The sequence below is a fragment of the Monodelphis domestica genome, chromosome 1 (assembly GCF_027887165.1).
Source record: "Monodelphis domestica isolate mMonDom1 chromosome 1, mMonDom1.pri, whole genome shotgun sequence".
NCBI classification, from domain to species: Eukaryota; Metazoa; Chordata; class Mammalia; order Didelphimorphia; family Didelphidae; genus Monodelphis; species Monodelphis domestica.
In genome coordinates this window covers 694,156,171-694,174,169 of record NC_077227.1, presented here as the reverse complement: position 1 = coordinate 694,174,169, position 17,999 = coordinate 694,156,171, and the positions used below count along the sequence as shown (strand labels likewise).

The 17,999-nt window shown below is 38.3% G+C and overlaps 1 protein-coding gene across 8 annotated transcripts in view; it reads right to left on the bottom strand.

Moving 5' to 3' along the window:
• The window catches only part of CBFB (core-binding factor subunit beta), a 109,052-nt gene that overhangs the window by 53,269 nt on the left and 37,784 nt on the right, over positions 1–17,999 (bottom strand). The gene's annotated exons all lie outside the window — the stretch shown is intronic.

The window sequence follows — 17,999 nt, the reverse complement described above, 5'->3', positions numbered from 1 at the left end:
ATGTCTCATTGTATTGAACAATTGATGTAAGCTCTGCTTAAATTTAAGCAGAGTCCAAGCAACTTGGGACCACTAAATACCAATCCCAGTGATGAACTGTGTGCTCGTGCCTAAAGGACTAGTCTAATTAATCATGGAGATACCTAGTTCATCACCAGAAGATTGGCCACCAGGGGATAATTTTTGTTTGGCTGTAGTTCATTATGAAGTGTATAAAAAATGAGAAACAACCCACAGACCTGAACTGGTTCCTTTCACTCATGCAATGATAGTGGCAGAAAAAGGGGCAAAAGGTACTTAGAATTCCTATCTACTATGACTGTAAAATGAAAAGTAAAATTTAGAATGATTACTCTAAAATCACTGAACAGGCTCACTGGATTATATGTAATAAGGTATAAGTTTGATCAATTTTAAGGAGATTACCAGCAAAATTAAGATGAAGAATATTATTTGCCACCTGGAAAATCCCATTTTCCTACACATTCAGATTTAATTGCTTAAGGACAACTCAGTGGATAGAGAGCCAAGTCCGGACAGGAATTCCTGGATTCAAATCTAGACTCAGGCTTGTCCTAGCTCTGTGATACTAGGCAAATCACTAAACCCCAATCACCTAGCCCTTACTGCTCTTCTGCCTTACTGATACTTAGCATTGATTCTAAGATAATTAAAAAAAAAAAGCAATACAATAAGTATTTTGGCATAGATTACATCTTCTTTAAAAAACAAAAACATTTACCTTATTGGAGAATACCTAGTAATGGGATTTTATTTTATTTTTTTTAATACTATGATTATCACTTTATTTTTTTATAATTTAATTAATTAAGAACATTTCCCCAAGGTTACATGATATATGTTTTTTCCCTTCCTTCCCCCTTCCTGTAGACAATGAGCAATTCAGCTGAGCTTTACATGTATTATTTGATCAAGACCTGTTCCCATATTATTAATATTTGCAATAGTGATTATTTAGAGTCTAGATCAGTAATAGGATTTTAGAGTCAAATGTATGGACATTTAAATTGCTTAATATAATTCCTAACTGCTTTTCAATATTCAGCTCTATCAACAGTGTAGTATGCCTGCCTATCTTTCCATAACCCCTCTAACACCATTTCCATTTTTAACAATTTGCTAGATATGAATTATTATTTTAATTATTTATTATTAGTAGTAATTTGGAGCTCTTTCCTAGTGATTGTTAATCATTTGCAGTTCTTTTGTGAACTGTTTGTTGATATCATTTGGTTACTTCAACATAGGAAAAAAACAGGAAACTTCAAATATGAGAAATTAAGAGAAATAGTAGGATTTAAATGAACTGATATCAAAGTCATCAGAATCAGAAGTACAATTTATAAAATAGTTATAATTATATCAATGAAAAGAACACCATGTGAAGTTTAAGGCAGAGCAAACAAACTATAATGACTCAAACTAGCCCAGAAAAGAACTAAGAAAATTCTGTGAGTCTCATGATAGAGAAATAGGGGACTATAGGCAGAGACTGTTGCAAACACTGCCATAAAGTCAATGTGTTGGTTAGTTTTGTTTAATTATTTTTCTTTGTTACAAGGAAGGGTTAATTTGTATGTGGGGATGGTACTAATGGCAAAGTTGGAAAATTACTGTGCTAATAATAACAAGAAGTATTAATAAAGCTTATTTTAAGAAAAGTAACTGGGGTCACTTCCATCCCACAAAGAAGCAGTGAAGCACTAGTTGCCCACAAGCTCTCATGAAACATTATTGCTGAATTGGTACAGTTAACAGTGATAACTGGCTACTGAATTGGCTAAGTTTTGCTTGGTAATTAGTAATAAGCATTACGAAAACCTCTTTGATCAAGTTTTTGTAATTTCTTTTTTTACAGTGTAAAAATGAATAGTTTTTTCCATTTACTCACACCAAATGTATGTTCTCTGTTTTGCATGAGTTTTAGTACCATCTCAATGGAAGATCAGATTTCATTCATTCATTATATATATATAACTGGGTAACTGTTACATTTTCAGGCAAAAATGACTATGACTTAAACCAGAGAGACTTTGGGTAAAATTATTTAGAGCTAGCCTTTCCTGTACAAATTAGGAAGGAGTCTCAAGCGTTGGGCCTCGTTGAGAGTCTCTAAGGAAGTCAGAAGCAAAGTTGTAATTTGAACCCAGCTCCAAATCCAATGTCCTTTTCAGACTCGATACAAACCAGTTTCATTGATGTGAGAAGGCTTTTCACAGAGGAGCTTCATACACTCTGCTGTTAAGATTTGGTTAATATTAGATAAATTGTGGTCACTATAAATACCCAGGAAAATTACCCTCCAAATTCTATTAAATAAAATCTGTATTAGACTGCTGTTAATCATGTATACATATTTATGCTACTTTTTCCTTACTATACAAAATTACTTTTCCTGTTAAAAGATCCAATAAACCATGCCAATGTAATATCCTCATTTCAGGGAAAGAAATATAAGGCTTCATTTTGTCCCCCATTTGAACTAAGAAAAATTGTCTGCAGTTATAGCTGAAACCGTTTAACCACATATTTCCTTCTGTTCAGATAAGTGTTGGTTCCCTCCTCTACCATCCTGAGCATAAAACCATATGTGTACACACACACACACACACACACACACACACACACACACACACACACACACGCATTCTTCATATCTGCTGACTATGCTTATGCCATAGCAACTTCATACTCTACCCCATAAAAAAGTAATCTTCTATGCATTCTAGAAATATAATCAATAATACCCCATTCTCACTAAGACCCCATACCTTTCTCTTTTTCATAGAAAGGAAACAAAAGCTTAAAAGTAAAAAGGTGCTTACACACTGGTGGCTGCAAAGGTGGCTCTGATTCTTTAGTAGTATGTATGAACTACTTTTTTTTTTACTTTTAATAACATTGTGATACTCTCTTGTTTTGCTGTAGGTATTCCTCCCACTGACACACATACCAACCTGTCTCTGACTTAAGTAGTTATGGCTGAAAAATTCATCCTACACCCAACCAAGTAGTGAGCTCTGTTGTCAACTTCAGGGGGTTGGCTCTCACCTAACACATGCATGTGCACAGCCAGGTCCACTCGCACTTTTCAGTTTAGTGCCCCACCTCCTTCCCTGCTTGGGCCCCAGCAGTGTATCTTTCCAGAACTCAGGGGCATTTCATCACCACAGAGGCACTGGAAGAAGACTTTAGTGAAGCGACTTCATTAAAATTCATACTTTTCTTCTCTACCAGTGAACTCCTTAAATCTATTATCCATATTGAGTTATTTTTAACTACTTTTATATCAATGTTAGTCTCTAAAGATGATCCAAATGGATTTTGAGGGTCTCAGTGTTGTGGCTAGAAGAGTGGAAATGAATATACAAAGGAGCTGTGATTCTATAACTCTGGGAAACTTCCTTCATCAATCTGTAAGATTCACAATCTAGATGATGACTTAGACCAAGTCCAAAGAGCAGCTAAGAAGTATGACAAGGAGGCTAAGTGACTGCCCAGAGTAATGCAACCACTAAGTATGGGGGCAGGGGTAGACAAACCCCAGTATTAGGATTCAAAGTACAGTTTCTTCCAGAGACAAGTCAAACAGTGGTAACAGAATCCCACATTCAAATGAAGCAGTCATGTGGAGTTCTTCAAAGTAAATTCTTGGTATCTTTATGTAGTCATGAAAACAAATTTTCTATGTAATTGGGTAAGGAAACTACTGTCTCTTTATGGTTTGGCATTTTCTCCTGTAATTCCATAATTTCATTTAAAGCTTAACAAAGATTCATTTTTCACTGAAACCTACAAATATATTTCATTTGAGAATTTGAAAAGAAGCAGTTTATTAGATTATGGCTTCATTTCACTGTCTTTCTAGAATAATTAAATATTTTAACTAGACCTCATTCCATAAGGTAAGGGCTTCAACTTGTAAAGATGGTCCAGTCAGCTCAGCCCCACACAAACACAAAAATAATTACTGACTGATTTTATTGCCAAGGAATGTTTTTGAAGAATCACAGGAAATCAAAGAAATATGGGTTGTCATTTAACAAACTTTGTGTTTTCCCTACTCTGCCTTCAAGAAATAACTACCACCACCATTGATATGGCAGAAAATCAGGTCCTTTCATTGATTACCTGGCACCCCTTACAGGCTTCAGTTGTAATGAACTGAATATACCCTTTTCAAGATTGTGAAGCACTTCTCATACGAGATCTTATTTGATCTTCAAAGCATCCCTAGGAAACAAGTATAATATATATAATAATCCACAGTTTACAGAGAAAGAAACTGAGGCTCAGAGAACTTAAATATCCTTATGGTCACACAGTCTATTAAATGTCATGAGGTAAAATCTGAACCCATAATTTTCTTTAAATCACAGACTAGTGATGGAAGGGACCATAAAAGCCATCTGTTCTAAGGCTCAGAGGATTAAAGGCCAAAGCCATACCACCCCAGGTTGCCTCTTGTTCACTAGTACACAACCCACTACTCCAGGCTTCTAGACATATAACACAAATTGCAGTATCTGCTGCTCTATCACTTGTCACTGGCCATTTGTAATGTAAATTTCACTCTAGATTACACAAATACTACCATGTCAAGTTTTCTTGTGGGGTTGAAGAATCCTGTCACTTTTGTAGTAAGGAGTATATATATATATATATTAAACCCTTACCTTCTGTCTTGGAATCAATACTATATTTTAATTCCAAGGCAGAAGAGTGGTAAGGACTAGGCAATGGGGGTCATATTTGAACATAAGACCTCCCATCTCTAGGCCTGGCTCTCAATCCACTGAGCCACCCAGCTGCCCCAAGGAGTATATTTTAAAAACACAATATATATATATATATTTCTAATAAAGCTCATTTTTCATGCAGAACCGTCCCTAATACCCAAATGTTCATATCTATAGTTAAAGATGCAAACTTCAAGCCACAATCCAATAAAATTATTAACATTATGATCATATAAGAGAAAAAGCAAATGAGGCAGTGGACAAAGAAGTCAAATGAAGACTTAGAGGAAGCAATCAAAGTTACCTTTTAGGTACTGAAATGAATTCATATGTATATAGTTGCTTAAGCAAGTTTACCTGGTTCAAATGATATCCAAATTAGATTTTTAATAAATCATTTGGCAATAAAATACTTACAAAACTACCATAACACATAATGCTACACTTGCTATAATGAAAATGTTAAGAAATAGTTACTGCCCCATAAAATTTGACTATGAATATAGAAAAAGAATCAAAAAATGTCAGAGCTGGGAGTAGAGGAATTGTTGAGTTTAACTCCTACAATTTACTGAGAAGGAAACTGAGACTTAGAGGGAGGACAAAATCTTGCTCAAAATCACAGAACTTGTTAGTGGAAAAGTCAGGATTAGAAACTAGGTGCCGTGAGTTCAGTGTCCTTTCCATTACACTATTTGTGATTTCACTGGTCTGGGTACTTGTCTACTATTTTCAATCTCTGCCTTGATTGAAGAAAGTTAAGTTCATATTTATTTGGCAATATAAAGCAGTTAGGTGGTACAGTGGATAGAGTATCAGGCCTGGAGTTAGGAAGACTCATCTTTCTGGGTTCAAATGTGGCCTCAGACACTTACTAGTTGTATGATCCTGGGCAAGTCACTCTCCTTTTGCATTAGTCTCCTTGTCTACTAGAGAAAGAAATGGTAAACCACTCAACCTCACATGGGTTCACAAAGATTCAGACACGACAAGTTTCATAAACATGGGGCAAAGTGTTACTATGGTTAGTTTAGAAGGAGAATGAGTCTACAGTTTTGAAGGTGGTAAATATGCAGTGATTGTGAGAAATTTGAGGATGTTAGAAAAAGAGGACAGGTATACAAGTAAGACTTGGTCGGGCCAGAGATGAGGATTTCAAAGTCATCAGTAATAAATTCTGATAAGAATAAATGAATTCTCTGTAGGCAAGAGGTGAGGATGGAATATTAGAATAGGTAGAGAAAAGAAAGGGGAAGTAAAGGAGACAGATAAAGAATGCTCAGAAACGTAGAAGGGAAACCAAGACAGTGTGGTGCCACACAATGTAAGAAAAGAATCTAGCAGCAGAGTAAATTAGAAGAACCAATCAGATCCAATAAAGTTTCTCATGAAAGGAAAAGTCTGTTTTATAACACATAATTTATAACACATGGGGAACTCCCAGATGAGGAAACCCATTCCTCTAAAGCAGACTGGTATTTTCTTGGCTATTCATAGATTTAAGCTGCCAAGAGCAGAGGTATCAAACTCTTGCAGCAAAGCTCCTAAATCAGATTAAAATGTAACTGGGAAATGTTTAACACAATAAATAAAAATGTAATACAACATAGATAATGTTAATTTGTGGCTTTTAAAGTCAATATGTGGTCAGCAAGGATCTGTTTCTATTTGAATTTTACACCACTGGGCTAGAGTATTGAAAGATTAGGTGACTACAAAGTTTGTATCAGAGATAGGTATAAAAAGGAGAAATGAAGGAAAATATTCAATAGTAAAACAAATAAGAAGCTACAAGAGAAAAGGTCATGTTTCCCCATTAAGAAGTCTATTAAGACTTAATTATGATTTTTTTAAATTAGAGAAAAATATTAGCATCAAGAGTATTATATTTCTTTAATCTCAATCTCAGGTGGTAAATTTGTAGTCATTATTCAGTTACTAAATAGCAACAGGACATTGGGAAGGTTATTTAATATCTTTAGGGCTCAGTTTTCTCATCTGTAAAATGAAGGTTGTAGAGATAATCTTTAAAAGTTTTCTTCTATTACTAAAGTTCTGTTGACTAATATAATTCTTCTACCCAAAATCTAGTACACAGATCATAATCAAAAGTCTTTTACTTTACATCATGAATGATTCTTACATCACTGGTAAATGCAAAGGGTTGTATTTCAGATATAAATGTATATTTCAAGGGTAGGAAAGAGTCAAAGTTTCAGGGGTTATGGAAAGGCAAGGACACTAAATAAACTGTTGGAATGGATGCCCAATGAACCAACCATTAAAAAAAAAACACAACAAAACCGTTACCTTCTGTCTTAGAATCAATATTAAGTATCAGTTCCAAGGCAAAAGAGCAGTAAGGGCTACAGGCAAGTGGTGCTAAGTGTAAAAATTAAATTATCTAGTAATAAAAAATATTATATTTTATGAGGTTTATTAAGGATTATTAGAAATCCAAGGCTACAAAATAATAACCACATGCCCATGGCTGATTAGCCAATTCAGAGTCCCCGTGCTTAGCTTACTTACTACATCATTGCAATGGAATGGAAGAGAGAGAGGGAGGCGTTACTGCCAGTTAAATACCAATTGTGATCTCGCCAACCTGGGGACTCAGGTGAGATTATAGGGAATTCTGGGAACACCAAGGACTTCTGGGGATTGAAGTCTGGGGTTCAAAAATATCCATTTTTTACATAAGCGACTTACCCAGGGTGACACAGCTAGGAAGTGTCAGAGGCCAAATATTAAAACTAGGTCCTCCCATTTCTAGGCCTGGTACTCTATCCATTTAGCCGCTTAGCTTCCCCTGGACCAACCATTTTTGAAAGCGATTTGGAATTATATGCTTGGAAAATGGCTGAAGTGCCTATACTATTTGAACCAGAGACTACTGTTTAGATATAAACCAAGGACTTTAAAACTGAAAGAAAAGTCCTATACATACAGAAATACTTATTGCAGCATTTTGTGGGGTGGGTAGCAAAAAATTGGAAACAAAGTTGATTACAATTAACTGGAGAATACCTGGATAAATTGTGGCATATGAATGAAATGGAATATTAATGTACAGTAGAAAAATGATTAAGTATGGAGAATTCAGAAAAGTTGGGAAGGCTTACTACCTGCTTATTGGCTATATTAAAATGGATGTCCCATAGGCACCTCAAACTCCACGTGTACAAAACAAAACGCATTCTCTTTCTCCTACAAATTGTCCGTCTAATGAATTTCTTTCCACAACTTTCCCTTACCCACATAGTCAATCAGTTGCCAGTTCTTGAGAGAAAGCCTGATGAAAGGAAAGTGATTTGGAGTCAGAATACCTGTTGCAAGGGAGGGAATTCTAACACTCAATGTGTAATTAGTAATTAGGGCAAATGAAGTTTAAAATGCTCCAATAAGATAGTCCATATCTTATACTCTCTTTATGAACCATGAATCTCTTTGATTGGAAATAGTTGATTGGCATGCCTCTGAAGGCCTTAAATAGCTAGAAGTGATGGTTCTAATCTCATCACAAATGAGAACTGGGTGGAAGGTGGACAGCAAAGGAGGAAAGTAGCTCTGAAAAGGTTTTGGCAAGCCCTCACAGCAGAGGTACTAGTTTCTCCTGGCAGCAAGAAGCTATAGCTTATGCAGCAGCCACACTCTAGTAAAACCATAATGGCAGATGGACAAAACCAGGTTGGGGATAACCGACAGGCCTCAAACCTGGTGGTGAATTGGGGGGGGGGGGTGTCTACTCCTGATGGAAGGGGTGGATGAGAACAATTTGTGCAACTCTGCTTTACTAAAATTAAATTTTTGCTTGAGTTAAAAGATATTACCAATATTGATGTCATTTTGGTCCCTTTTGAGTAGGAAGCACAACTACCACCAACAGTCATCCTCTAAGAGACCAGATCATCATAGTGGCAGTATTTTATTTTGCCTCTATTTGTGCTGGCCTTTTCAGTTTTAGCAACAAATGCACTTGGGATGATATGGCTTAGTTGAGCCATTGCCAAGTCTTCTGAAGACCTATTTCCCCCAACTTTTTTGATGTTCTGTGAAAGTGGTATTGTTCACAACTTCCAATGATTCTCCTATTTATTCAACAATTACATGTTCTTGGATGCTATGTCTCTGAATTACATGTTTGTTGGCTGAGGTGATTTAGGGGCTCTTGAAATGTCCTCATTTTTAACTGTTTGTCTCTACATATAGATAATCTAAGAAATGGGGATTGTTAGTGCCTTTAGTGTTGTCTTTTCCAATTTTCTGAACTGATAGCTTATTTAAACAGGTTGGATTGGTGTTTCTAAAATCACAGGCAATATCTTATATTTGTGTTTTATAATTTAATACTGATTTTGACCTTTGCTATAAACAGTTCTGACTACATGGAGAGCTAATTCTGGTATCACAGGAAATCCTATTTGGATTCCCAGGTCAGTGATAAGTTGTTTCCTATTTGCTTATATTGTCAATTTTATATTTTGTGATGAAGATGATCAGTTTACATAATGTTCATCACCTACTAATTTTTAAACCTGACTTTTTATTTTTTGGTACTAAACTATATTTTGTTATGTTCATGTGTGTACATACATACATACATACATACATACATTTTAAACCCTTACCTTCCATCTTAGAATCAATACAAGGCAGAAGAATGGTAAAGGCTAGGCAATGGGGGTTAAGTGACTTGCCCAGGGTCACACAGCTAGGAAGTGTCTGAGGCAAGATATGAACCCAGGACCTCTCATTTCTAGGCTTAACTCTCAATACATTGAGCTACCCAGTTGCTCCCTGTAATATATTTTCATAATCTTTCTCTCTACCCACATATACATTAGAATTTGTGTGTATGTCTACATATAGACATACAAACACTTTGTAGTTTCAAAACAGTTCAAAACAGTTTGAAGGATCTGGCCAATTCTTCATAGGATTTCTCATCCTCTTTAATAGATGTTGTTACATAAGCAATAGTTATCATTGGTTCTACCGTTACAATTTAATAGCTTTCTTCCCCACCATGAACTCACTGGTCTACTATTCTATGTTTCCTGAATAAACTTTGTCTATGTTAGCACTGATTGAATTACAAGATCCTAGAAAACCTGGCTTGTAATTTGGGGGGCATGTTCCCATTGAGTTGAGAACATGGCTATGCCCCTGAGATTCTCAAATTTTTTTGACTCATTATCAGAAAGAATATATATTTATAGAGTAACTGCAAGTACAGTTCCACCAAAGAATATTACATTTATTTCCATTATTTGTAATCTTTTACATAAAGGCCACCCACAGTGGCATCTGAATTATATTAGAATTAATCCTTGGGACCCATTAGGGCATTTCTCAAATTGGGTGCATTAACTTATTAATAAGGCATAGTTTTAATATATTAAATAATATCCTTTAACAGTTGTTTGCCAACTATTTTGCTCCTACTTTAATATTAGTATTTTAATATTTTTCTTCTGAAGTACTTTATTTTAGCCTCTCTAGCTTAGAAGTCTTCCATAGCTAAACTCTAATTTTGAAATCAGTAAATGTTACTTGAATTATGGGGTATGATTAATTATTTTGTTAATTATTTGGGTTTAAAGTGATGAAAATGTTAATAATGCAGAGCAAACTTCAAAGCAGGTCATGAGTAAATATTTTCCTGAGTCAACCGTTAAACATTGACTAGCACCATCTCTATTCTCCCATATCTCTGTGAAATGATCATAAAATTTGTAGAGAAGATAACTCAGAGATCATCTTGTCTATCTTGTTTGAAAACAATAACAACCACAAAACACCTTTTCTAAGACCCCTCCAGTTCATGTTTCAAGGCTACAAGTGAGTGAGAATATGCTAATTGTCAGGAGAATTTGTCTCACTTCTGGTCAGCTCCAATTGTTAGGGATCTTTTTTCCTATCAAGCCTCAAATTTCCTTCTTGACAACTGCCACCCTTACGGGAAAATGCTAAAGAGTATAAAACGTGTAAAGTAGTTTGCAAGTAAAGCATTATGTAAATAAGCAATTATTGTGAGTGATGCTACTTAACATTTGGATAATTTATCAATTAAGAAAAATAAATGTGACCTTTATATTTTACTTGGGAAGTTAATATCTGAACCTCAATGTATCCCAATTATATTTCTTGTCCCAAAGTTTTAGACTATTAGGATATTTTTTGTATCCTGTCACCTGTCATATTAGCAAACTCTCCTAGATTTGTGTTATCTATAGATATATCTGATTAGGATGCCCATCTACATCTTTATAATTAATAAACATTTTTTAGAATCCTTACCTTCTATCTTAGAATTGATACTGAGTTCTAAGGCAGAAGAGTGGGAAGGACTAGGCAACAGGAAATAAGCCATTTGCACAGAGTTATACAGTTAGGAAGTGTCAGAGGCTACATTTGAACTCAGGCCCTCCTACCTACAGGCTTGGCTCTTTATCCACTGAATCACCTAGCTGCCCCTATCAATAATAAATATTTGAAAAAGCTCAGATCAATGAGGTACTCCACTAAAAGCCTATCTCCAAGATGACATATAGCTTCAAATCACTACTCTTAAAAGTTATTCAACCATTTCCAAATCTACTGAACTCTATTACTCTCTAGCAAATATCTTCCCATCTCGTTTATAAGGACTGCCTGAGAGACTTTGTCAGATGTTTTATTGAAATAAATCTACCCGCTTCCTCTTTTTGAAATCTGGAATGTCATTTTTCTTTTTTCTGAGGACTGTAGTACCTTCCTTTATGATATTAAAAAAAGATCAGCCCTTTTTTTCAATTTGTTCAAAATTTGTTGATATGACTTCAAGTACAACTAACTTATTCTCTTACCATCTTCCTATGCTGTTTCTTTATTACTTATTTTTTTCATCCTTTCAAACACAAAGAAGGGCTGCTCTATGTGGCAGAGAGAGCACAAATATAGTGGTAGTCTCTCGGTAACTGAGAATGACTATTGTCTTTGTGCATTATCATCTATTGATGTACCCTCATGTGGCTTTGAAGTCCAAAGACTGAGGCGCAGAGTTTGTGGCACATGGGGCCTGGGACGCCAGTTGATATGGGAGGTGTGGTTGTGGCCTGGTGTCAGCGTTCACGCGTAGCGGCAAGACATCGACGTCGCTCATCTTCAAAGGTGGAAGAGGCATGGTTAATATGGGTTTGCCAGCTGCTTCTGTCAGAGGCAGCGAGTTCTAGTTGCTTTGGTGTAATGCCAGCCCACTTCAAGTTTGACTTTAAGTGATCCTTGAATCTTTTCTTTGGTCGGCCTTGTTTCCCGAGTCCAGCTGACAGTTCACCGTAGAATACCTGTCTTGGTATTCACTGTGGGTCCATGCGGATTACGTGTCCAGACCATTGTAGCTGGGTTTTGAGGACCATGACTTCTATGCTGGTGGAGTTGGCTCTGTCGAGGACTTCCTGATTGGTGATTCAGTCCTGTCATCGGATCCTCGTGATTGACCGGAGAGAGCGTTGGTGGAATTGCTCCAGCTGCTTCATGTGCTTCTGGTACAGTGTCCATGTCTCACAACCGTACAGGAGCAAGCTGAGGACCACTGCGTTATACACTTTGAGCTTCATTGCAGTGCTTACACCGCTGTGTTGGAGGACTTTGCAGCTGCCCAAGTGCCTGGCTGGCCTTTTGGATCCTGGCATTAATCTCATGGTCTAGGGACTTGTCATTGGCGATGGTGCTGCCCAGGTACTTGAAAGTGTTGATGTTAGAAAGCTGTGTGCCGTCAATTGTGATGCACAGCTGGTGAGTTGGCCTCCCTGGTGCAGGTTGGAACAGCACCTCTGTTTTGCTGAGGCTGATAGTCAGGTCAAACAGTTTTGTTGCGGTGGAGAACCTGTCCACAATGGTTTGGAGATGATTTTCTTGGTGGGTCATGAAAGCACAGTCATCTGCAAAGAGAGCTTCCAGGATGAGTCTCTCTGTTGTCTTTGTTTTTGCAGTCAGGTGGCAAAGGTCGAATAGTGAGCCATCCAGCCGTTATTTGATGTAGATGCCCAGGTCTAGATCCATCACAACATGTTGTAATACTTGGGTGAAGTATAGGTTGAATAGTACCGGAGTGAGGACACAGCCTTGTTTCACACCATTGGAGATGTTGAAGAGATTAGAAGTCTCTCCACCAGATAGGACTTCCCCTGTCATGTCAACATGAAAGAGCTGGATCAGTTTGATGAATTTTGCTGGGCAACTGAGCTTGCTGAGGATCACCCACAATGCGTCCCTGTTCTCTGTATCGAACACCTTTGTCAGGTCTATGAAGACAATGTAGAGCCTTAGGTTCTGCTCAAGGCATTTTTCCTGCATTTGCCTCACCGTGAAGACCATGTCGATGGTGCTGCGATCTAGTCGGAAGCCACATTGTGATTTAGGCAGGTTCTGCTCTGAAACAGATGACAGGAGTCTATTGAGTGTAACACAGGTGAGGATCTTTCCAGCAGTGGAGCGTAATGAGATGCCTCTGTAGTTATCACAGGCTGCTCGTGAGCCTTTGCTCTTGTATAGGGCTACGATGGAGGCATCTGGTCAAGGGTGCTTTGGTCAACTGAAGAGGGTCGGTTGAGAAGCTGAATGAAGTGTTCTTTCCACCTGTTGCTGATGCCTTTTTTATCTTTTATGAGAGTGTCACTGTCAGAGGATAGCAAGGGAGTGGTGGTGGGTTTTAATGGCCCATAGACAGTCTTGAGGGCACTGAGAAATTGTTTGTCGTTTTCCATATCAGCAAAATGCTGGATTTCGTCTGCCTTTTCCCCACCATTGGTCTTGCATCTTCCTGATCTCACGCTGTGCCGTGGCTTGGAGAGATTTGAATCTGTCCTTTTTAGGAGCAGAGTTTGGGTTATTTTGCCACTCCATAAAGGCTTTGTTCTTTTTGCTCAAAAGATCTTCAATAGCAGTGTTGTTCTCATCGAACCAGTCCTGGTGGTTGTGTTGTTTGGGGCCTAGGACTGCCTTTGATGTTTCCTTCACTGTGTCTCTGAACTGGTTCCATTTCTCGGTTGAGCTTCCAGTGATCGGTCCCTTGGCAGACAGCTTGTTGTCAAGGCAGGACTGGAATATTTGCAAATAAGATGGATCTCTAAGACGACTCATGTTATAAAATGCGCGAACTGTCTGGGTGTGTTTTGGATGGTGAGGCGCAATGCGCATTTTAAGAGTCGCTCTAACCAATCAGTGGTCTGTCCAGCCTGGGTCCAGTGGCACGAAAAGTCGTTACATCTGGAGACTTCCTCAGCTGCATTGGATGGCTGTGTTGTCTTTTGTGCTCCAACACGCCCTAAGCACTCCACAGTGCTTTGCCGCATCACCCTCTCAGCCATTGAACCTTCTTATTGGTTTCTTCCGTCTGTTCAGCCGAAGCAGTCTTCACATGCTGGGTGAGCAAAGTCCTAGTTCACCAGGGATCGATGACGATGACCTGATGGCTACCCTCACGAGGTTTAGCAGGCCTGTTGAAGCCGTTGCCCGGGGTGTGGCCGCTGCCGCATGCTAGCAGCGACAAGCTGGCTAAACCTCGTGAGGGTAGCCATCGGGTTGTCGACCCCTGGTGAACCAAGGCTTTGCTCACCCAGCATGTGAAGACTGCTTCGGCTGAACAGACGGAAGAAACCAATAAGAAGGTTCAAAGGCTAAGAGGGCGACACATCAAAGCACTGTGGAGTGCTTAGGGTGTGTTGGAGCACAAAAGACAACACGGCCATCCAATGCAGCTGAGGAAGTCTCCAGACATAACAATTTTTCGTGCCAATGGACCCAGGCTTCCAACGCCGAGAGAGTGGGACTGTCTCTGTGCATTGACTTTTCCACTTAAATCTCTTTCACGCACAAGTATCTTTGTGCACACTCATCTATCCTAACCCCATCCACCCTCTTCAAGACCTGTGGCCATGGGGGAGTGGCGACGCAACAGGTGGAGGTGACCACTGGCAGTTGTAGTCACGATCTTGCACGTAGGTGGCCCATGGACCAGTGGTCGCTCGGCCCTGTAGGGCTGCATCCTGGGTGACTGAGCAGCCCTCTCTTTGGGGTGTATGGGGTGCTCAGGGAGAGGTAGTATCTCTGGTTTGGAGGGCTTGTCGTGCCCTCCTAGGGCAGCTCTCTAGCCTCTGACCCCCACCTGACACCCGAGCACAAATATATGTGTTTAGAAATTGAGGCAAACAGGGTGAAGTGCCTTGCTCAGGGTCATACAACTAGTAAGACCAACAACAGAACACTCATGGTAAGAAGGACCACATTTCCTAATAATTGTAGTAATTCTCTTGTTCCTACAGCTACTAGTAAGAGTAGGAGGAAGTGCAGGGTGAAGCCAGGCACAAGCCTGGAGCATAGCATGATCCTCTGCTGGTTTTTTGGTGGAGATTTCCCTGGGAGAACTTTTTCCCTCTCTCCTTTATTGCTGTTTTTATTTTTCTGTGGTATATTTCTTATTGTTATAAGGTGATGGGGGTGTGTGGGGTGGGGAGTTAGGCTTAGATGTAATTTTCCGCTCAGCTTTCCTGCCTGAAATTCTAGAATGATGCTGCTTTTGGCATGCCAATGGGCTGTTTCTTATTAAATATCATAAAAAGCCTCTATTCCTAAGACACAGTATAGATAATTTTGTGTTGTGTTGAAATGTTAACATTCTATATCCCAATGTTTTTCAGATTTAGAAAAACATGCTTTGTATAGACACTTAAGAGGCAGTGTAGCAGAATGGAGAGAGCCCTGAAGTCTAGCCTTTGACATATACTAGCTGTATGACACTAGACAAATTACTTAATTTCTGAGAAAAACTATTTAAGACTAAGTTGAAGAGAAGTTGTCAAACTGTATAACTAGAAGTGGAGTTTCCTTTCCCCAAAGTTCTTCATACTTATGAAATCACAGATTTGGTACCTATTCCTTTCCTTTATAGAAGCACATGATTAGATGCCTGAATTAGGTACCAGAATGCTAAATTTATACTTGTCTTTATGAATTACAATTTTCATTGCATTATGATCTGTAAAGATATTTAATTGCTCAGATAATTTTTCATGTGGACTTCAACCAGTCAATCAATAGTGCCAGGCATCAAGCCAAGTACTAGGGATACAAAGACAGGCAAAGAAAGATAGAGTTCCTGTATTTAATGTAATGCCCTTATATTCTAATGAAGGAGACAAAATGTAAATAATTATATGTGGTGTTCCACTGAGTAGTTTTGGTTGTGTCAGACTTTTTATGACCCCATTTGGGGTTTTCTTAGCAAAGATCCTCGAGTGGTTTGCCAGTTCCTTCTCCAGTTCATTTTACCGATGAGAAATTGAGGCAAACAGGGTAAAGTGACTCGTTCAGGGTCACATAACTAGTAACTATTTGAAGCCATATTTGAACTCAGGTCCTCCTGAGGCTCAGTGTCCTATTCACTGTGCCACCTAGCTGCTCCCAAAAGTTATGTATATACAAGATATAGGCAAAGCAGATGGAATGTAATCTCAGAGAAAAATGCCCCACTTCCTGGAATCCCCTCTTTTTACACCAGATAGTAACCTGATCCTTTCCAGATTTCATGTGCCTAGGCCACTGTCCCATGACCCACCCTGGAGTGCAGAGATGCAGGTCAGACCTAAATGTGTGATCTTGGGAGGGGGTTCCCTTCACACAACATACAACATACAACACACACACACACACACACACACACACACACACACAGTGATACCTCAGTTTTCTTTGATAATTTATCTGAAAACAATTAGCAAAATCTGAAACCAATGAAAACTGAGGCAATTATTTCCATATGAAAGTAAATCCAATTAATTCATTCTAGATATTTCAAAATACATACCAAAACAATAAGAAACAAATATATTATGTATATAAAATAAAAATAAAATACTAATGTAAAGAATAAATGAACATTTAACATGGCATTTACCTTTTTGAAGACTCTTCTTGGTGTATGGAAGATCATGAGGAGGGGAGAGAGGTTATTATTTGGAAGGGGAATTCCCCTCCATAAGGACCTCAGATATCAAGGCATTATCTGGAAAGACTTTGGAAAGAAGCTGATATGTAGAGGAGTTGTTATCTTGATTATGTCCCTCTTTCCAGTTGAGATACTATGGGAGAATTTCTACTTGACTGAGATGAGATATCTCACTTGCAATGAGAGAGCTCATTCATTTTGTATAGTCAGGTATATATTCTCCTCTGTGTGCTTTATCTGATTTTCGTTAACTATCTGGATGGATAAATGGATTTATTTGCTTTTCTATACACTATTGCTCACACTGAGCAGAAGAATGCACAGGTCGCCCTTTGTTTTTCACAAAATTATTATCAAGGTCAGGTGGGCATGCCTACGAAAACCAAGACAAATTTTTTGGAAAAGATCAAGGAAAACCGAAACCGATGATAACTGATGTCAACAAAAATCGAGGTATTATTGTGTATTTTAGCCCTTACCTTCTGTCTTAGAATCCATACTATGTTCTAAGGCAGAAAAGCGTAAAGGACTAGGCAATGGAGGTTGACTTTCCCAGGGTCACACAGCTAGGAAGTTTCTAAAGTCACATTTGAACCCAGGTCCTCTTGTTTCTAGGCCTAATTCAATGCACCAAGTCACCTAGTTGCCACCACAGAATATTTTTATTAAACTAAGTAACCTCAGGCTCCAAGTGGTTCATTGCACCAAACGAACCAGGAACACAAGACACAGTTGCATGACCATGGTGAATTTTTTTGAACCTCTGTTTCCTCGTTCATGAAATGGATGTAAAATGGAGGTAAAACATTACCTACCCTACTAGGTTTTAGAGGACATTTTGTAAACTGTGAAACATTATATAAACGTAAGTGATTGGTATTATAGATACTGACCTTTTAAAGCCTATCTAGTGGTGTGCATTCTGTTTATATACTGTAATGAGGAGAACACAGGATTTGGTGTCAGTCAGGGGATCTGATTTGCACCTGATTCTGCTGCTTTACTACATTTGGGTCCTTGATCAAGACACTTAAAACTTCCTGCATTCTCCTTTGGTTTAAATTAGAAAGTAGTTGAATCATTAACTTTAATGGACAATTTTGGGTCAGTACAACTATTAAGGAAGCTGACCTCCCACCTTGGGGGGACATATGCAGAGCAAACAGCAATGTTGAATGGTTCTGCCTAAATTTTGTATATTTACAAGGAAAGATTCAATGGAGAGGGAGAGAAGTAATTGATAGAAAAAC